Source organism: Salvelinus alpinus, chromosome 7 (assembly GCF_045679555.1).
Source record: "Salvelinus alpinus chromosome 7, SLU_Salpinus.1, whole genome shotgun sequence".
Lineage (NCBI taxonomy): Eukaryota > Metazoa > Chordata > Actinopteri > Salmoniformes > Salmonidae > Salvelinus > Salvelinus alpinus.
In genome coordinates, this window is record NC_092092.1 from 64,267,123 (window position 1) to 64,288,991 (window position 21,869).

Consider the following 21,869-nt stretch of genomic DNA (forward strand, 5'->3'; position numbering starts at 1 on the left):
GGTGCAGGGAAGTTGCCATGGGGGAAGTTGCAAGGAAGTTGCCATGGGGGAAGGTGCAGGGAATTTGCCATGGGGGAAGGTGCAGGGAATTTGCCATGGGGGAAGGTGCAGGGAAATTGTCATGGGGAAGGTGCAGGGAAGTTGTCATGGGGAACGTGCAGGGAAGTTGCCATGGGGGAAGGTGCAGGGAAGTTGCCATGGGGGAAGGTGCAGGGTGGTTGTCATGGGGGAAGGTGCAGGGATGCTGCCATGTGGAAAGGTTCAGGGATGTTGCCATGGGGGAAGGTGCAGGGAATTTGCCATGGGGGAAGGTGCAGGGATGTTGCCATGGGGGAAGGTGCAGGGAATTTGCCATGGGGGAAGGTGCAGGGATGTTGCCATGGAGGAAGGTGCAGGGAGGTTGTCATGGGGGAAGGTGCAGGGATGTTGCCATGGGGGAAGGTGCAGGGAAGTTGCCATGGGGGAAGGTGCAGGGATGTTGCTATGTGGGAAGGTGCAGGGAGGTTGTCATGGGGGAAGGTGCAGGGAGGTTGTCATGGGGGAAGGTGCAGGGATGTTGCCATGTGGGAAGGTGCAGGGAGGTTGCCGTGCAGGAAGGTGAAGGACAGTGACTGTCATACTAAATTGAGAGAATATTTTTGATTTACCTTGATTTGAAGTTGAATTAATGTTTAGGTAGTGCTTCACTCGACCGTGCACTAGAACCTGTGTTTGTTTGTGTGTATATCTCATTGTGTTCTCCTGTGTGCTCCATGTCCTTTGACCAGGCTTATGACAGAAGTCTGAGGTTTTGACTAAAATAAAATGTGTAAACTTACAACCTGTTGTTGACTTCTTTATTTTGCCACTCAACCTGAATGTTGTATGTTCATTGTTAACTTACAGACGTAGAAGAAACCAGACCCGGTCTCAGAGACAGCTAACTCTGGAGATCCCTTCTATCTCCACTGAGTTAGTTAAATCTGCTTTTAGTTTGTCTGCACCTTACTTGTGGATAATCTCCAAGGCTCTCTAAAATTGGATGAATTGGTGCCTCCAGGCAATTCAAAAGGCTGATTGATGACCGTTATACTGAAAAAATGTTTTGTTTTCTATGATTGTGTTTTGCTTTTTGTGTATTGATGTGTGTTGTGTATTAATGTTTATGCAGGGCTCATATGTGAAAGAGACCTTGGTCTCAGTATGACTTCGCGTCACAAATAAAGGATCAATGAAATGTGTTAGGCAGTGAGTGAGTGAGAGAGAGAGAGAGAGAGAGAGAGAGAGAGAGAGAGAGAGAGAGAGAGAGAGAGAGAGAGAGGGAGAGAGAGAGAGAGAGAGAGAGAGAGGGAGAGAGAGAGAGAGAGAGAGAGAATAATGAATGCAGAATTAGGCCGATACCAGCTAATTATCAAAATCCAGAAAAGAGACTTAAATTCTACAACCACCTAAAAGGAAGTGATTCCCAAACTTTCCATAACAAAGCCATCACCTACAGAGAGATGAACCTGGAGAAGAGTCCTCTAAGCAAGCTGGTCCTGGGGCTCTGTTCATAAACACAAACATACCCCACAGAGCCCCAGGACAGCAACACAATTAGACCCAACCAAATCATGAGAAAACAAAAAGATAATTAATTAACAAAAAACAGAGCAAACTAAAATACTATTTACCTGACCACTGTGACTGACCCCAAGTGAAGGAAAGCTTTGACTATTTACAGACTCAGTTAGCATAGCCTTGCTTTTGAGAAAGGTGGCCGTGGGCAGACCTGGCTCTCAAGAGAAGACAGGTTATGTGCACGCTGCCCACAAAATGAGGTGGAAACTGAGCTGCACTTCCTAACCTCCTGCCTAATGTATGACCATATTAAAGACACATATTTCCCTCAGATTACACAGACCCACAAATCATTCAAAAACGAATCCAATTTCTATAAACTCCCATATTTCCCTTTTGTACTTTAACTATTTGCACATCGTTACAACACTATATATACCGTAGATGTAATATGACATTTGAAATATCTCTATCTTGAAACTTGTGAGTGCAATATTTACTGTTCAATTTTTATTGTTTATTTCACTTCTGTTTATCAATTTCACTTGCTTTGGCAATGTAAACATGTGTTTCCCATGCCAATAAAGCCCCTTGAATTGAACTGAGAGCGAGAGAGAGAGATTGAGAGATTTTTTTATTTTTTTTAAGAGACCTTGCAAGTGAAGCTAGTGAGCTAGCGAAACAGAGCACCACCCTCTCCTGCTGTTGTGAGACCATAGACATGTTGTTTTGTGAGCCGGCTGACAACAGGGACCGCCCAGGGTCAGCTGTAAACCTCCACAGAGACAGGGAAAGGTCAGGCCCCACCCCTCTGGGTCCACCTAGTTTTCTTCCGAAGTGTATGGTGTTGCCAGTCTCTAATGTCCTCATCATGGCATGGAGCATGGAGCGGTCCACACATCAACACACACATGCACACACAACTACACCTGAATCGTATGTTTTAACTGTTTGTGCTCTTGCGCTACGTACAGTATGTGTCTGAATCTAGAAATGTATTCTTATAGGTTTTGGGGTAGAAACACAGTATTGTGTTTGTATTGGGGGAATATCCTTACCTTGTAAACAGTTCAAAGGGCTAGTTTGATTTTAGCTATTAATAAATACAAGAATAACCTGATAAGGATTATTCTGAGGATGCAGAATTGAATCCAGAGTATTCTGCTGTCTAATAATCCTTATATGGCAGCTTTATGGCAGGGGAAAGGTTTCCCAGCACGATATTCCAACATGGAATGCTCTCGGTTGGATAAATATCCTGTTTCTCTTTACCATTGGGTAACATTAATTATTTTGGGTAAAATGTTATATCTTTAGCCATGCTCAGAAGAGCAGAATTGGTTTAGAGTTAGTTTTTTTTGTATCTGAATAGTTTTTTTTGCAGAACATTTTGCTCACTTATATACTAATCATGTGTGATATTTCACTAAGGAAAAAATACTTCCCAATAGCTTGTTTTAAGGTGATGTGTTGACAAACTTCCATATCAGAACGTTTGTTACCTCATAATTCAGCACTTTTTTTTAGACAGTTTGCACAAGGACCTTCCAGCCTATTGAATCCTCCAAGGTGAGTTCAGGCTGAAGAGAGATGAAGGCAGTGTAACACTAAAGTCCCCAGCCTCTTCAGAGCAGATTACATCCCTTCATGATCCTATTTTACAGCTCAGGTAAGATCTACTCAATAGCATCACCAACCCCAAAAGCCTTTACAGACAAAGGTCTCCATAGAAACCACAACACAATAATACTGCTGGTTAAAGCTTCATTAAAAACGCCTTAAAGCATTTTACTTTCTATTTTTTAAGCATGATTGTGTGATGAAAGCAAGAAAAAAAAACAGGTCAAAAGCATTATCTATACAGAGTTTTACTTTCCCTTTTACATTGTCACTGTTGTTTATCGACCTTTCTTTAACAGTCTTTGCGGTCGGACGGTCAGTGTTAAAAGTATTTCTGTAATCAGTTGGGTGAGTTGTGCTTGAGGGGGTTTCACCACAGAGATCGATGGGGTTTCATTCTATTTGAAGCTCTGAGGACTCCAGTGCTGTTCAGAGATGACGCAGGGCTGGAATGTTGCCCCCGGGTAATCAATACCATGACCTATTACTAATATAAATTTGAAGGGTGTTTGGGGGTAAGTATCCTTGCAGTGTACAATGTTATCGTAGATGTTAGCTAATCAAATTGATTTCTTCAACATCAGGGGAAATAAAAGCTCCCCACACGTCATGTACAACAATAGAATACCATGTTCACCACAAACAGGGGTTCATGTTTTTGAATGCTTTCTAGAAACATTTGTTTAAGGTTCACCCATTGTTATAGCCCAACATTGATTGTTTTTGCCAAGTATTACCCATCGTTGGCCTCCTGTATGAGAGGAAATCTCTCTGGATTTGTAATTGAAATAGGATGGTCCTAAATACTGTAGCTGTGTACCCTGGGTCATGTACAGTACAGTACAGTACACTGACTGAAGACTGGAGGTCTTGTGCATTTTGAATGATGCATGTTCGTCCTCTCTTACTCTACACTTTGAGAGTATATGGTGGAGTAGAAGTTGATACAAGCACGCCAGACATCAGGGCTCATAAAGGACTGTATCAGCCTCTCCTGGTGCACTCCAGACATCAGGGCTCATAAAGGACTATATCAGCCTCTCCTGGTGCACTCCAGACATCAAGGCTCATAAAGGACTGTATCAACCTCTCCTGGTGCACTCCAGACATCAGGGCTCATAAAGGACTGTGTCAGCCTCTCCTGGTGCACTCCAGACATCAGGGCTCATAAAGGACTGTATCAGCCTCTCCTGGTGCACTCCAGACATCAGGGCTCATACAGGATTGTATCAGCCTCTCTTGGTGCACTCCAGACATGTCCTCAGGGCTCATAAAGGACTGTATCAGCCTCTCCTGGTGCACTCCAGACATCAGGGCTCATAAAGGACTGTATCAGCCTCTCCTGGTGGACTCCAGACATGTCCTCAAGGCTCAATGAGGACTGTATCAGCCTTTCCTGGTGCACTCCAGACATGTCCTTAAGGCTCATAAAGGACTGTATCAACCTCTCCTGGTGCACTCCAGACATGTCCTCAAGGCTCATAAAGGACTGTGTCAGCCTCTCCTAGTGCACTCCAGACATCAGGGCTCATAAAGGACTGTATCAACCTCTCCTGGTGCACTCCAGACATGTCCTCAAGGCTCATAAAGGACTGTGTCAGCCTCTCTTGGTGCACTCCAGACATGTCCTCAGGGCTCATAAAGGACTGTATCAGCCTCTCCTGGTGCACTCCAGACATGTCCTCAAGGCTCATAAAGGACTGTATCAGCCTCTCCTGGTTCACCCCAGACATCAGGGCTCATAAAGGACTGTATCAACCTCTCCTGGTGCACTCCAGACATGTCCTCAAGGCTCATAAAGAACTGTATCAGCCTCTCTTGGTGCACTCCAGACATGTCCTCAGGGCTCATAAAGGACTGTATCAGCCTCTCCTGGTGCACTCCACAATACCAAGGGCTCACAAAGGACTGAGCTGAATGAACTGACATATTTTACAGCTTTTAACGATGCAGCCTGAGGTTTGACTCCAATGGGCTCTCCTGCAGCCTGCTCCCCACTGGCTATTCTTGTTGTAAATCATCACAGACATTACACAAGTTGTGTATAGTTAATAACCTTTTGTCAATAGGGGAAGCTGTTAGCACTTTTTTTTTTGACATTGCCAAATTAAACTGCCTAGTACTCAATTCTTGCTCGTACAATATGCATATTATTGTTATTATTGGATAGAAAACACTCTCTAGTTTCTATAACCGTTGGAATTATGTCTCTGAGTGGAACAGAACTCATTCTACAGCACTTTTCCTGACAGGGAGTGAGATTTCAGAAATCTTGGCCTCTGGTCCCAGGTCAGTTTTAATGTCCCTGTGAATGCTATGAGGATACAAACACTGCCTACGCCTTCCTCTAGATGTCAGTAAGTGGTGACAATCTGAATGGAGTCGATTGCGCAATCAGGGCCTGTATAAAACACCAAAGACCGGAAGGAGCTTTCTTTCTGCGCTCGACGCACGATGGACGTCGGACTGGCCTCTTTCCAAGCCTTGGTTTAGCCAGTAATATATCGCCGGTCATGTTTTTACTCGTTATAGGTGTTAAAAACATCATAAGGTAGTTAATTTAAACCGTTTTATAGCAATTTATATCCGTTTAGTGCGATTTTGAGGCATTTATTTGTGACGTCCTTCCATGAGCTGGGCACTTTTCCTGTACATACCGAACGTTAGTGGCCATTTCGACGGGACAAGAGGACATCTTTCGACCAAAAGACGATTAGACCGGAGAAAGGATACATTGCCCAAGATTCTGATGGAAGAACAGCTCATAGTAAGAACTATTTTTGATGATAAATCGCTGTTCTGTTGAAAAATGTTAAACGCATATATCGCCATTTTGTTTTGTGTAGCTTCGCTTTGGCGGACCCGGTATTGCACAGTAAGGATAATTTTAGAAATGTAATTCAGCGATTGCATTAAGAACTAATTTGTCTTTCGATTCCTGTCAACCCTGTATTTTTTTGTCAAGTTTATGATTAGTTATCGATTAGACTAGATCACTCTCAAAGATGGCGCCCGACATTTTCAGGCCAGTTTTGCTACTATTCTCATTGTATAACCACGTTTTTTTGTGGCTAAATATGCACATTTTCGAACAAACTCTATATGTATGTTGTAATATGATGTTACAGGAGTGTCATCGGAAGAATTCTGAGAAGGTTAGTGAAAAAATTAATATATTTTGGTGATGATAACGTTATCGCTCCCTTTGCCTTGAATTCATGCTGGGGTAACGTTTGCACATGTGGTATGCTAATATAACGATTTATTGTGTTTTCGCTGTAAAACGCTTAGAAAATCTGAAATATTGTCTGAATTCACAAGATCTGTGTCTTTCCATTGCTATGCTTTGTCTATTTTTATGAAATGTTTTATGATGAGTAAATTGGTAATACACGTTGCTCTCTGTAGTAATTCTAGTCGCTTTGGGGAGATTTGTGATGGTGGCTGCAATGGCAAACTATGATTTATACCTGAAATATGCACATTTTTCTAACAAAACCTATGCTATACAATAAATATGTTATCAGACTGTCATCTGATGAGGTTTTTTCTTGGTTAGTGGCTATTTATTTCTTTATTTGGTCGAATTGGTGATAGCTAGTGATGGAGTGGAAAAATAGTGGAGTAAAAAAAATGGTGTCTTTTGCTAACGTGGTTAGCTAATAGATTTACATATTGTGTCTTCCCTGTAAAACATTTTAAAAATCAGAAACGGTGGCTAGATTCACAAGAAGTGTATCTTTCATCTGGTGTCTTGGACTTGTGATTTAATGATATTTAGATGCTACAATTTACTTGTGACGCTATGCTAGCTATGCTAGTCAGTGGGGGGGGGGGGGGGGGGGGGGGGTGCTCCCGGATCCGGGTTTCTGAGGCAGTAAAATTAATAAAACAAACAACAACATGTTTTTATGATATAGTAGATAGTGAATTCTATTTGGCTGACTTTCTCAAGTGCTTAAAGGTCCAGTGCAGCTGTTTTATCTCAATATCAAATCAGTTCTGGGTAACAGTTAAGTAACTTACTGTGATTGTTTTCAATTAAAATGGTCAAAAATTCACCAGGCAGACCAAAACTCCATCCCACCAAAGTAGGTTGAAATTTCAGGCAGTTGTCACGTTCCTGACCTTATTTCCTTTCCTTTGTTTATTTCCTTTCCTCCTTTCCTTTGTCTTTGTTTAGTATGGTCAGGGTGTGAGTTGGGGTGGGCAGTCTATGTTATTTGTTTCTATGTTTAGGGTTGTTAACTAGCCTGATATGGTTCTCAATCAGGGGCAGGTGTTTTACGTTTCCTCTGATTGAGAACCATATTTAGGTAGGCTGTTCACATTGTTTGTTTGTGGGTGATTGTTCCTGTGTCAGTGTTTGTGCCACACGGGACTGTTTTCGTTCGTTCGTTTTGTTCATGTCATTCGTGTGTTCCTTCCTGTTCGTGCGTTCATGTTATATGTTCACAAGTTCAGGTCTGTTAACGTCGTTTATTGTTTTGTAGTTTGTTAAGAGTTTTTCCGTCTTCGTCTTTCTTTAATAAAACAAACATGTATTCAACCCACGCTGCGTTTTGGTCCGATCCATGCTCCTCCTCAGACGAGGAGGAAAACGACCGTTACAGCAGTCTTTTCAAGCATTCAAACATTCCAACATAGTGTGAAAATGTATATAAAACAAAGGAAAATCACATTTTGGACTGCATTGGGCCTTTAATAATGTTGTAGCATAAGGTTAATGACAGTGAACCCCAGTGTAATGTATATTAACTTGGTTTTACCACTCGTGATGCATGTGCAACCCATTTGTGCAACCCTCAGGAGTCACACACACACACACACACACACACACACACACACACACACACACACACACACACACACACACACACAAACACACACATACAAAAGCATGCGCACACATACACTAGGTCAAACTCCTAGGAAGCAAATTAGCAGCTAGCCAGTCCGTGTGCGTTTCCCACAGCCACAGCTGTCCTACTGTGAGTAGAGGACTTTGCCTCTTGCCCCGGAGGACCACTTGCTGTGTGTGTTGTGGCAGGCAGGAAAAACCAAAGGTGCCTTCTCCCATATGCTCCCTGTCACCATTAGTCACTGACCTGAAATCGGCTCATTTGCATCCGTTGAAGCAGACCAGCAGACCAGATATTATTTATTTGAGAATGTCCACAGCCATAATGTACCTCGTTCATTATCTCAATACATAGGAGAATAGTTTGAGAATGTTAAATCTGTATTTAATGTACTGATACTAATTGAATTAGGCAGATTGAGTAGCCCCTGAATGGTCTGATAGGGGGGATTTGGTATAAAAAGTTGAACTAGGTAGGAAATCGCACTGTGGTTTAATTAAATCTTTGTTGAGGTTCCGGAAGCTAAATCCATCTGACATTTTGAGCTGGTACAATTGATTACCTTTCAGTGAAAATAATCAGACATTAGTGTGTGTGTTGATCTAGCACAAGCTCCACACCCCAGCTCCAGAACCCAGATCCACCCCCCAGTTCCCAGCACAACCCCCCAGCTTCAGCCCCATCCACCCAGCATCCCCTCTCCCCCGTATGGCTCAGCGGAAAAGGTCTGACTATATGACAGTCTTGCTGCTTCTGCAGGACCCTGATATCACCAGCTCCTTGGGCAAGGGAATGAATCATACTCTAATTACTGAGCTTTGCCAAATACCAGGGCTAGTTTCCCCCAGCCAAAGCCAATGGATGCCTTGTTCACGTCAAGATAATGCCCAGGGCAGTGGGTGTCAGGTATACGTGATTGAAAGGCATATTTCCAAAAGGGTGAAGTTAATAGACCTGTTGCTTTCTCCAGATTAATTACAGCCTCAGATAATCTTATCTTTCAGTTTAACATCAGTTTCTACCCCCTCCAATCTTTTTGTTCTCTGAGTCAAGCTCTCGTAGTCATGGCAACAACTCAAACCGTCACCGGTGAAAACAGTATGATGGAAAACCCTAATTTCTCAAATTCAGGGTTATCTCAGAGTGTGTTGTGTCACGTAGAGCCGATAAACATGTACTTTTATCAAGTCAATGGGAGAGCAGAAAGAAAATACTAAAATAAACAAACGAATCTTGTAACCTGGTTCAGGAGAATTTCCTTGACAATAACCATTGAGGTGATTCATAGGCCCCTGATTGGTTGTGCTTTTAGGACGCTTTTATTTCTACTCTATATAAATGTGATGTACTAAAATGCCCATGAGGCGAAGGGGTTAGTCATAATGCATGCACACAAACTACACTTTCATAATGTAACTTAGTCTCCCTTGGCCTCCTGCTGAAACGCTACAACATATTCCCATCGTGTTTCATTCAGGGGGAGTAGGCCCATCGTGTTTCATTCAGGAGGTGAAGGCCCATCGTGTTTCATTCAGGAGGTGAAGGCCCATCGTGTTTCATTCAGGGGGAGTAGGCCCATCGTGTTTCATTCAGGGGGTGAAGGCCCATCGTGTTTCATTCAGGAGGTGAAGGCCCACCGTGTTTCATTCAGGAAGTGAAGGCCCATCGTGTTTCATTCAGGTGGTGAAGGCCCATCGTGTTTCATTCAGGAGGTGAAGGCCCAGCGTGTTTCATTCAGGGGTAGTAGGCCCATCGTGTTTCATTCAGGGGGTGAAGGCCCATCGTGTTTCATTCAGGGGGAGTAGGCCCATCGTGTTTCATTCAGGAGGTGAAGGCCCACCGTGTTTCATTCAGGAGGTGAAGGCCCATCGTGTTTCATTCAGGGGGAGTAGGCCCACCGTGTTTCATTCAGGAGGTGAAGGCCCATCGTGTTTCATTCAGGGGGAGTAGGCCCATCGTGTTTCATTCCGGGAGAGTAGGCCCACCGTGTTTCATTCAGGGGGTGAAGACCCATCGTGTTTCATTCAGGGGGAGTAGGCCCATCGTGTTTCATTCAGGGGGAGTAGGCCCACCGTGTTTCATTTAGGGGGAGTAGGCCCACCGTGTTTCATTCAGGGGGAGTAGGCCCATCGTGTTTCATTCAGGGGGAGTAGGCCCATCGTGTTTCATTCAGGAGGTGAAGGCCCATCGTGTTTCATTCAGGAGGTGAAGGCCCATCGTGTTTCATTCAGGGGGAGTAGGCCCATCGTGTTTCATTCCGGGGGAGTAGGCCCATCGTGTTTCATTCAGGGGGAGTAGGCCCATCGTGTTTCATTCAGGAGGTGAAGGCCCACCGTGTTTCATTCAGGAGGTGAAGGCCCACCGTGTTTCATTCAGGAGGTGAAGGCCCATCGTGTTTCATTCAGGGGGAGTAGGCCCACCGTGTTTCATTCAGGAGGTGAAGGCCCATCGTGTTTCATTCAGGGGGAGTAGGCCCATCGTGTTTCATTCCGGGAGAGTAGGCCCACCGTGTTTCATTCAGGGGGTGAAGACCCATCGTGTTTCATTCAGGGGGAGTAGGCCCATCGTGTTTCATTCAGGGGGAGTAGGCCCACCGTGTTTCATTTAGGGGGAGTAGGCCCACCGTGTTTCATTCAGGGGGAGTAGGCCCATCGTGTTTCATTCAGGGGGAGTAGGCCCATCGTGTTTCATTCAGGAGGTGAAGGCCCATCGTGTTTCATTCAGGAGGTGAAGGCCCATCGTGTTTCATTCAGGGGGAGTAGGCCCATCGTGTTTCATTCCGGGGGAGTAGGCCCATCGTGTTTCATTCAGGGGGAGTAGGCCCATCGTGTTTCATTCAGGAGGTGAAGGCCCATCGTGTTTCATTCAGGAGGTGAAGGCCCACCGTGTTTCATTCAGGAGGTGAAGGCCCACCGTGTTTCATTCAGGAGGTGAAGGCCCATCGTGTTTCATTCAGGGGGAGTAGGCCCACCGTGTTTCATTCAGGAGGTAAAGGCCCATCGTGTTTCATTCAGGGGGAGTAGGCCCATCGTGTTTCCTTCCGGGAGAGTAGGCCCACCGTGTTTCATTCAGGGGGTGAAGACCCATCGTGTTTCATTCAGGGGGAGTAGGCCCATCGTGTTTCATTCAGGGGGAGTAGGCCCACCGTGTTTCATTTAGGGGGAGTAGGCCCACCGTGTTTCATTCAGGGGGAGTAGGCCCATCGTGTTTCATTCAGGGGGAGTAGGCCCATCGTGTTTCATTCAGGAGGTGAAGGCCCACCGTGTTTCATTCAGGAGGTGAAGGCCCGCCGTGTTTCATTCAGGAGGTGAAGGCCCATCGTGTTTCATTCAGGGGGAGTAGGCCCACCGTGTTTCATTCAGGAGGTGAAGGCCCATCGTGTTTCATTCAGGGGGAGTAGGCCCACCGTGTTTCATTCAGGAGGTGAAGGCCCATCGTGTTTCATTCAGGGGGAGTAGGCCCACCGTGTTTCATTCAGGAGGTGAAGGCCCATCGTGTTTCATTCCGGGAGAGTAGGCCCATCGTGTTTCATTCAGGGGGAGTAGGCCCATCGTGTTTCATTCAGGGGGGGTAGGCCCATCGTGTTTCATTCACGGGGGGTAGGCCCATCGTGTTTCATTCACGGGGGGTAGGCCCATCGTGTTTCATTCACGGGGAGTAGGCCAATTGTGTTTCATTCAGGGGGAGTAGGCCCACCGTGTTTCATTCAGGAGGTGAAGGCCCATCGTGTTTCATTCAGGGGGAGTAGGCCCATCGTGTTTCATTCAGGGGGAGTAGGCCCACCGTGTTTCATTTAGGGGGTTTAGGCCCACCGTGTTTCATTCAGGGGGAGTAGGCCCATCGTGTTTCATTCAGGGGGAGTAGGCCCATCGTGTTTCATTCAGGAGGTGAAGGCCCATCGTGTTTCATTCAGGAGGTGAAGGCCCACCGTGTTTCATTCAGGAGGTGAAGGCCCACCGTGTTTCATTCAGGAGGTGAAGGCCCATCGTGTTTCATTCAGGGGGAGTAGGCCCACCGTGTTTCATTCAGGGGGAGTAGGCCCATCGTGTTTCATTCAGGGGGAGTAGGCCCATCGTGTTTCATTCAGGAGGTGAAGGCCCACCGTGTTTCATTCAGGAGGTGAAGGCCCACCGTGTTTCATTCAGGAGGTGAAGGCCCATCGTGTTTCATTCAGGGGGAGTAGGCCAATTGTGTTTCATTCAGGGGGAGTAGGCCCACCGTGTTTCATTCAGGAGGTGAAGGCCCACCGTGTTTCATTCAGGGGGAGTAGGCCCATCGTGTTTCATTCAGGGGGAGTAGGCCCACCGAGTTTCATTTAGGGGGAGTAGGCCCACCGTGTTTCATTCAGGGGGAGTAGGCCCATCGTGTTTCATTCAGGGGGAGTAGGCCCATCGTGTTTCATTCAGGAGGTGAAGGCCCACCGTGTTTCATTCAGGAGGTGAAGGCCCACCGTGTTTCATTCAGGAGGTGAAGGCCCATCGTGTTTCATTCACGGGGAGTAGGCCCACCGTGTTTCATTCAGGAGGTGAAGGCCCACCGTGTTTCATTCAGGAGGTGAAGGCCCATCGTGTTTCATTCAGGGGGAGGAGGCCCATCGTGTTTCATTCCGGGAGAGTAGGCCCATCGTGTTTCATTCAGGGGGAGTAGGCCCATCGTGTTTCATTCAGGGGGGGTAGGCCCATCGTGTTTCATTCACGGGGGGTAGGCCCATCGTGTTTTATTCACGGGGGGTAGGCCCATCGTGTTTCATTCACGGGGAGTAGACCAATTGTGTTTCATTCAGGGGGAGTAGGCCCACCGTGTTTCATTCAGGAGGTGAAGTTCCCCCGTGTTTCATTCAGGGGGAGTAGGCCCACCGTGTTTCATTCCGGGGGAGTAGGCCCATCGTGTTTCATTCACGGGGAGTAGGCCCATTGTGTTTCATTCAGGGGGAGTAGGCCCACCGTGTTTCATTCAGGAGGTGAAGGCCCAGCGTGTTTCATTCAGGGGGAGTAGGCCTATTGTGTTTGTCTTTGACGTACTAAAGGTGAAGTATGGAACCAACCTAGACATAATTAACACTCTCATGGGATCATCACGGATACTGTAATGACAAAGGCAGACGTGGTCGAAGGCGTGAAAAGTGACATAATCTTTACTACATTAATTGATTATACCCAAGTCATTAGCTGTTGCCCAATAACTTCCACTGAGGCGTGACAGAGGATAAAGTCTATCTCAGTCTAGGGATTGGGAGGAATGGAAACTGTTGGACGATTATTGGTCAGCAGGTCCGAACCTCACCAAAAAAGGAGGTTGTTGTCCGGTCCAGTGTCAGGGAGTTAGCTGTGTTGTGCTGAACACCATGTTATGTGATTGGACGGATATGGGGAGAGTGAGTTTACAGAGTCTCTAAAGAATGTGAGGGATGAGCAGCAGAGGCGAGCTGAGGTCAGATGCCTCTGATGAAGTCAAGCAGTTGATTTCAATCACCTAAGAGAATTCAGTCAGTTTCTATATTTTTCTTCCTGTAAACTGATGTGTATATAGAGCGAGGTACAAAACTATTGACACCCTTGATAAAGATGAGCAATAATGACTGTATAAAATAAATAATACAAATACTGAGCTATTGTCACGTTCCTGACCTATTTTTATGTTATTTTGATTATGTTTAGTTGGTCAGGGCGTGAGTTGGGGTGTCTCCTGTGTCTGTATGTATGTTCGTTTCGTAATTCAATAAATATCAGTTATGTCATCATACCTCGCTGCACATTGGTCTTCAGATCCCTCTCTCCTCTCCTCGTCCGAGGAGGAGGAGGAATTAGAGTTCCGTTACAGAACTACCCACCACAACAGGACCAAGCGGATTGAGGAAGGAGAAAAGGAACTAAAACAATGGAGAGAAGAGGAATGGAGTTGTGAGCAAATTTTCAATGGAGAAGGACCCTGGGCTAAGGTTGGTGTGAATCGCCGCTTGCGGGAGGAGAAGAAGGCAGCCACAGCCCAGGAGCGCTGGTATGAGGAGGCAGCACGTAGGAGAGGCTGGAAGCCCGAGAGGCTCACCCAAAAATGTCTTGGGGGGGGGATAAAGGGGAGTGTGGCGAAGCCGGTTTGGATACCTGAGCCAACTCCCCGGGCTTGCCGTGGAGTAAGAGGGCGTCGTACTGGTCAGACACCGTGTTATGCGGTAAAGCGCACGGTGTCCCCAGTACGCGTGCTTAGCCCAGTGCGGGCTATTCCACCTTGCCGCACTGGGAGGGCTAGGTTGGGCATCGAGCCGGATGCCATGAAGCCGGCCCAACGTATCTGGCCTCCAGTACGTCTCCTCGGGCCGGTGTACATGGCACCAGCCTTACAGGTGGTGTCCCCGGTTCGCCTGCATAGCCCAGTGCGGGCTATTCCACCTCGCCGCACTGGCAGGGCTACGGGGACCATTCAACCTGGTAAGGTTGGGGAGGCTCGGTGCTCAAGAGCACGTGTCCTCCTTCACGGTCCGGTATATCCGGCGCCACCTTCCCACCCCAGCTCAGTACCACCAGTGCCTACACCACGCACCAGGCTTCCAGTGCATCTCCAGAGCCCTGTTCCTCCTCCACGCACTCTCCCTATGGTGCGTGTCTCCAGCCCAGTGCCTCCAGTTCCGGCACCACGCACCAAGCCTCCTGTGCGTCTCCAGAGCCCTGTACGCACTGTTCCTTCTCCCCGCACTCGCCCTGAGGTGCGTGCCCTCAGCCCGGTACCTCCAGTTCCGGTACCACGCACCAGGCCTAGAGTGCGCCACGAGAGTCCAGTGTGCCCTGTTGTTGTTCCCCGCACTAGCCTGAAGGTGCGTGTCCTTAGCCCGGTACCTCCAGTTCCGGTACCACGCACCAGGCCTACAGTGCGTCTCAGCCGGCCAGAGTCTGCCGTCTGCCCAGCGGCGCCTGAACTGCCCGTCTGCCCAGCGGCGCCTGAACTGCCCGTCTGCCCAGCGGCGCCTGAACTGCCCGTCTGCCCAGCGGCGCCTGAACTGCCCGTCTGCCCAGCGGCGTCTGAACTGCCCGTCTGCCCTACGCCGTCTGAACTGTCCGTCTGCCATGAGCCTGCAAAGCCGCCCGTCTGCCATGAGCCTGCAAAGCCGCCCGTCTGCCATGAGCCTACAGAGCCGTCCGCCAGACAGGAGCCGCTAGAGCCGTCCGCCAGACAGGAGCCGCTAGAGCCTTCCGCCAGACCGGATCAGCCAGAGCCTTCCGCCAGACCGGATCAGCCAGAGCCTTCCGCCAGACCGGATCAGCCAGAGCCTTCCGCCAGACCGGATCAGCCAGAGCCGTCAGCGAGCCATGACCAGCCAGAGCCGTCAGCGAGCCATGACCAGCCAGAGCCGTCAGCGAGCCATGACCAGCCAGAGCCGTCAGCCAGCCATGACCAGCCAGAGCCGTCAGCCAGCCAAGACCAGCCAGAGCCGTCAGCCAGCCATGACCAGCCAGTGCCAGCCAGCCAGGATCCGCCAGCCAGCCCGGAGCTGCCGTCCCTCAGCCCGGAGCTGCCGTCCCTCAGCCCGGAGCTGCCGTCCCTCAGCCCGGAGCTGCCGTCCCTCAGCCCGGAGCTGCCGTCCCTCATCCCGGTGTTGCCCCTTATCCCGGTGCTGCCCCTTATCCCGATGCTGCCCCTTCAGTTAGGTGGGTTTAGTTGGAGGGTGGTCATTGGGGGGGGGATATGGAAGCGGGGAGTGACTATGGTGGTGTGGGGACAGCGTCCAGAGCCGGAGCCACCACCGTGGACAGATGCCCACCCAGACCCTCCCCTAGACTTTTGGTGGTGCGTTCGGAGTACGCACCTTGAGGGGGGGGTTATGTCACGTTCCTGACCTATTTTTATGTTATTTTGATTATGTTTAGTTGGTCAGGGCGTGAGTTGGGGTGGGCATTGTATGTTGTGTGTGTTTTGGTTAGTCTATGGGTGTTGTATGGTTATGGGATAGAGTATTGTTAGGTTGTCTAGTCATGTCTATGGCTGCCTAGATTGGGTCTCAATCAGAGACAGCTGTCATTCATTTGTCTCTGATTGGGAGCCATATTTAAGGTAGCCATAGGCAGTAGGCTTTTGTGGGTAGTTGTCTTGTTTAACGTTTGTTGCTTGTCTGTGCACTTGCGTTATTTAGCTTCACGATCATTTGTTGTTTTTTGTTTGTTTGTATAGTGTTTTCGTTTCATGTTCATCTTCGTTCATTTATTAAAAGAAGATGGCTTATTTTCCTCATGCTGCGTTTTGGTCCGAATCTCTTCCACACGATCGTGACAGCTATATTGTATTTTGAAAAAAATTGGGAAATTATATTATTTTATACTAATACAATTGCTCAGAGAAAGAGATTTGGTTAAACACGCAATATTGTTTTGCCTCAAAATGTTAAGGGTGAAAATGATTGACATCCCTAAATATTCTTATCAATAAAGTAGTCAACAGTTTAGTACATTACATTTACATTTAAGTCATTTAGCAGACGCTCTTATCCAGAGCGACTTACAAGTTGGTGCATTCACCTTATGATATCCAGTGGAACAACCACTTTACAATAGTGCATCTAACTCTTTTAAGGGGGGGGGGGTTAGAAGGATTACTTTATCCTATCCTAGGTATTCCTTAAAGAGGTGGTGTTTCAGGTGTTTCCGGAAGGTGGTGATTGACTCCGCTGACCTGGCGTCGTGGGGGAGTTTGTTCCACCATTGGGGTGCCAGAGCAGCGAACAGTTTTGACTGGGCTGAGCGGGAGCTGTACTTCCTCAGAGGTAGGGAGGCGAGCAGGCCAGAGGTGGATGAACGCAGTGCCCTTGTTTGGGTGTAGGGCCTGATCAGAGCCTGAAGGTACGGAGGTGCCGTTCCCCTCACAGCTCCGTAGGCAAGCACCATGGTCTTGTAGCGGATGCGAGCTTCAACTGGAAGCCAGTGGAGAGAGCGGAGGAGCGGGGTGACGTGAGAGAACTTGGGAAGGTAGTATTTGGTCAGATATTCCTAACACACACTGACTACATCAAGCTTGTTACTCTACAAACTTGTTGGATGCATTTGGAGTTTGTTTTGGTTGTGTTTCAGATTATTTTGTGCCCAATAGAAATTAATGGTAAATAATGTATTGTGTCATTTTGGAGTCACTTTCATTGTAAGAATTGAGATATGTCAAAAAAAAAAAAAAAAAGTCAATTTACGAAAAAGAAATGATACATCTGAAAGTTTTAACTAGGTGCTTTAAGGTTCTATCTGCAGTCCAATCACAGAATGCTGGGTTGTCAATCCAATCACAGAATGCTGGGTTGTCAATCCAATCACAGAATGCTGGGTTGTCAATCCAATCACAGAATGCTGGGTTGTCAATCCAATCACAGAATGCTGGGTTGTCAATCCAATCACAGAATGCTGGGTTGTCAATCCAATCACAGAATGCTGGGTTGTCAATCCAATCACAGAATGCTGGGTTGTCAATCCAATCACAGAATGCTGGGTTGTCAATCCAATCACAGAATGCTGGGTTGTCAATCCAATCACAGAATGCTGGGTTGTCAATCCAATCACAGAATGCTGGGTTGTCAGTCCAATCACAGAATGCTGGGTTGTCAATCCAATCACAGAATGCTGGGTTGTCAATCCAATCACAGAATGCTGGGTTGTCAATCCAATCACAGAATGCTGGGTTGTCAATCCAATCACAGAATGCTGGGTTGTCAATCCAATCACAGAATGCTGGGTTGTCAATCCAATCACAGAATGCTGGGTTGTCAATCCAAAATAATAGTGTGTAAGGGGATATACTGTACTTATTGAGTCATGGAAGAGGAAGACATCACAAAACAGTTCTGGGACTTGAAAATATTCATCATCTAAAACGATACATTTTCCAGATAGAATCTTATAGGTTCTGGTCCTCCTTTTCAATTACTAGACTACCTCACCACCCTCCTGGTGAGATTAAAACTACTATGACCACCTATGCAGCAATGACCTGGCTGAAATCACATCCATTTACTCAAGACCCACGCTGACAAGTGAAATGACATCAAATGTGTTACCAAAAATATTCACATCTTCTGTTAGTGCAGCACCGAATTAACAATACGCAGTTAGACACATAACTCAAGGCCCACCCATTTTTTCAGAGAATGCTTTTAAGGTTTTTTCCAGAGACTATTTGCTAATTAAGGGTTATGATCTTGAGTGTCTATTCTGTCTGAATTCAAACAACATGAAGCAAATATCAGAAATGTGAAATTTGACGTAATTATTATGCTTCATCTGACCATCCTTGGGATATAAAAGTGTCACTCTGTGTATGGCTTGTAGAATGATGATTCATGACCTTGAATGATGGGATCATTAACTGAAAAGGAATTGCAGATATGAAGGAGAAATAAATAGAGATCCCAGACCTGGACACTCATTATTAGCTGAGTGTTTTTGCATCGCTAAAGACCGTGCATTTCAGAGAATGCTTTTAAGGGTTTTTCCAGAGACTATTTGCTAATTAAGGGTTATGATGCTCCGCGTTAGAAACAATTAATGGTTTAATTTCCCCTGAAGCGGGTCGTCTATTCTGAGTCATACTACATCATATAAGGACAAATTGTCTCGTTAAAACAAAAATGTGTGTGTGTTTTTTTGGTGCAAAGGGGGGATGTCTTAATAGAGAGAGTAGCTGTATCGTGAAGTTCTCAGTGTTTGGTGAGTGTTTTGACAGATCAAGCCTGGTTCCTCTGGATCTAAATCAGACATATTATTGTGGATGGAATGGGAGTTGTGTCATCCTTCTTTTAGGGTGCAAAAAGTATTCACCTGACGAATCAAGAATGTTCCCAGAACACATTTTGTCTGTACTTTAAAGGTTCCCAGAACATTTAATTAGATCGTGGGAACAGTGTGAATATATCAACAGCTATAGGTTCCCAAAACACTGAAACTGCCCAGTTGTGCTGACATTCAGATATTGTTTGTATTAGTGTGCACAAAACATTCCTATAATGTTGTAAGAATGTTGACAGGACACCTTGTCTAAGTTCATTATATGTTCCCAGAACATGTAGTACAGTTATGGTAGTTGTCTGGGATTTTGCAAGAATATTCCTATAATATTCACATAGGTTGCACAGAGCATGTGCCACAATTTCCAAATAAGTCCGTTTTTATGACGTTCATAACATATTTATTGGAGGTTTAACATAATATTTCATTGATGTTCATACAATATACATTTTACTTTGGCTCGGAGGTCCTCAAAACATTTAGCAAAACGTTATATTTAAGTTTTACAGAATATTACCACAACATTAACAGCGTGCAAAATTGTAGCCCCTTAAAGCAGATTGGAAAACATTGCCATTAAATCTGGAGGGAAACATAATGGTAATTCACATTTGAAGGTGACATAGAGCAGTGTTTCCCAACCCTGGCCCTTCTTTTGTTGACTTCTGTAACCATAAAAGCCTTGGTTTCATGCATGTTAACATCAAAAGCCTCCTCCCTAAGTTTGTATTATTCACTGCTTTAGCACACTCCGCCAACCCTGATGTCCTAGCCGTGTCTGAATCCTGGCTTAGGAAGGCCACCAAAAATTCTGAAATTTCCATCCCCAACTACAACATTTTAGATAAGATAGAACTGCCAAGATTGAATTGCCAAAGGGGGTGGAATTGCAATCTACTGCAGAGAAAGCCTGCAGAGTTCTGTCATACTATCCAGGTCTGTGCCCAAACAGTTCGAGCTTCTACTTTTAAAAATCCACCTTTCCAGAAATAAGTTCCTCACTGTTCCCCCCTCAGTCCCCAGCTGTGCCCTGGACACCATATGTAAATTAATTGCACCCCATTTATCTTCAGAGTTTGTACAGTCGTGGCCAAAAGTTTTGAGAATGACACAAATGTTAATTTCCACAAAGTCTGCTGCTACAGTGTCTTTAGATATTTTTGGTCAGATGTTACTATGGAATACTAAGGTATAATTACAAGCATTTCATAAGTGTCAAAGGCTTTTATTGACAATTACATGAAGTTGATGCAAAGATTCAATATTTGCAGTGTTGACCCTTCTTTTTCAAGACCTCTGCAATCCGCCCTGGCATGCTGGCAATTAACTTCTGGGCCACATCCTGACTGATGGCAGCCCATTCTTGCATAATCAATGCTTGGAGTTTGTCAGAATTTGTGGGGTTTTGTTTGTCCACCCGCCTCTTGAGGATTGACCACAAGTTCTCAATGGGATTAAGGTCTGGGGAGTTTCCTGGCCATGGACCCAAAATATCGATGTTTTGTTCCCCGAGCCACTTAGTTATCACTTTTGCCTTATGGCAAGGTGCTCCATCATGCAGGAAAAGGCATTGTTTGTCACCAAACTGTTCCTGGATGGTTGGGAGAAGTTGCTCTCTGAGGATATGTTGGTACCATTCTATATTCATGGCTGTGTTCATAGGCAAAATTGTGAGTGAGCCCACTCCCTTGGCTGAGAAGCAACCCCACACATGAATGGTCTCAGGATGCAGATTGCCATCATACAAACTGAGGCAGCAGACTTTGTGAAAATTAATATTTGTGTCATTCTCAAAACTTTTGGCCACGACTGTACTGTTAGGTGACCTAAACTGGGTGACCTAAACTGTGGCGCAGTGCTACCACCAGAGTCTCTGGGTTCGCGCCCAGGCTGGGCTGGGTTCGCGCCCATTGGCATAGCGTCGTCCGGGTTAGGGAGGGTTTGGCCGGTAGGGAGGGTTTAGCCGGTAGGGATATCCTTGTCTCAGTATGTATAAAAATAAAAAATAAAAATGTAAATGTTTAAATTTAAATGTTATAAAATGTATGCACTCTACTGTAAGTTGCTCTGGATAAGAGCGTCTGCTCTTGGCCGGTAGGGATATCCTTGTCTCAGTATGTAAAAATGTAATAAAATGTATGCACTCTACTGTAAGTCGCTCTGGATAAGAGCGTCTGCTAAATGACTAAAATGTAAAATGTAAATGTAAATATGCTTAACACCCCGGCCGTCCTACAATCTAAGCTAGATGCCCTCAATCTCAAACAAATTATCAAGGAACCTACCAGGTACAACCCTAAATCCGTAAGCACGGGCACCCTCATAAATATAATCCTGACCAACCTGCCCTCTAAACACACTTCTGCTGTCTTCATCCAAGATCTCAGCGATCACTGCCTCATTGCTTGCGTCAGTAATGGGTCCGCGGTCAAACGACCACCCCTCATCACAGTCAAACGCTCCCTAAAACACATCAGCGAGCAGGCCTTTCTAATCTACCTGGCCCGGGTATCCTGGAAGGATATTGACCTCATTCCATCAGTAGAGGATGCCTGGTTATTCTTTAAAAGTGCTTTCCTCACCATCTTAAACAAGCATGTGTCACGTTCCTGACCTTATTTTTCCTTTGTTTAACTTTGTTTAGTTGGTCAGGACGTGAGCTGGGTGGGTAGTCTATGTTTTGTGTTTCTATGTTGGGGTTAATGTGTTGCCTGATATGGTTCTCAATTAGAGGCAGGTGTTTGACGTTTCCTCTGATTGAGAACCATATTAAGGTAGGGTGTTCTCACTGTTTGTTTGTGGGTGGTTGTCTCCTGTGTCCGTATATGTTACCACACGGGACTGTTTCGTTTGTCGTTCGTGTATGTAGTCTGTTCCTGTTCGTGCGTTCTTCGTTTATTGCAGTTCTCAAGTCCAGGTCTGTCTACATCGTTTATTTGTTTTGTAGTTTGTTAAAGTGTTTTCGTGTTACGTCTTTACTTTAATAAATATCGTTATGTCCACATTTCACGCTGCGCTTTGGTCCAATCCCTACTCCTCCTCTTCAGACGAAGAGGAGGAGAACGACCGTTACAGCATGCCCCTTTCAAAAAATGTA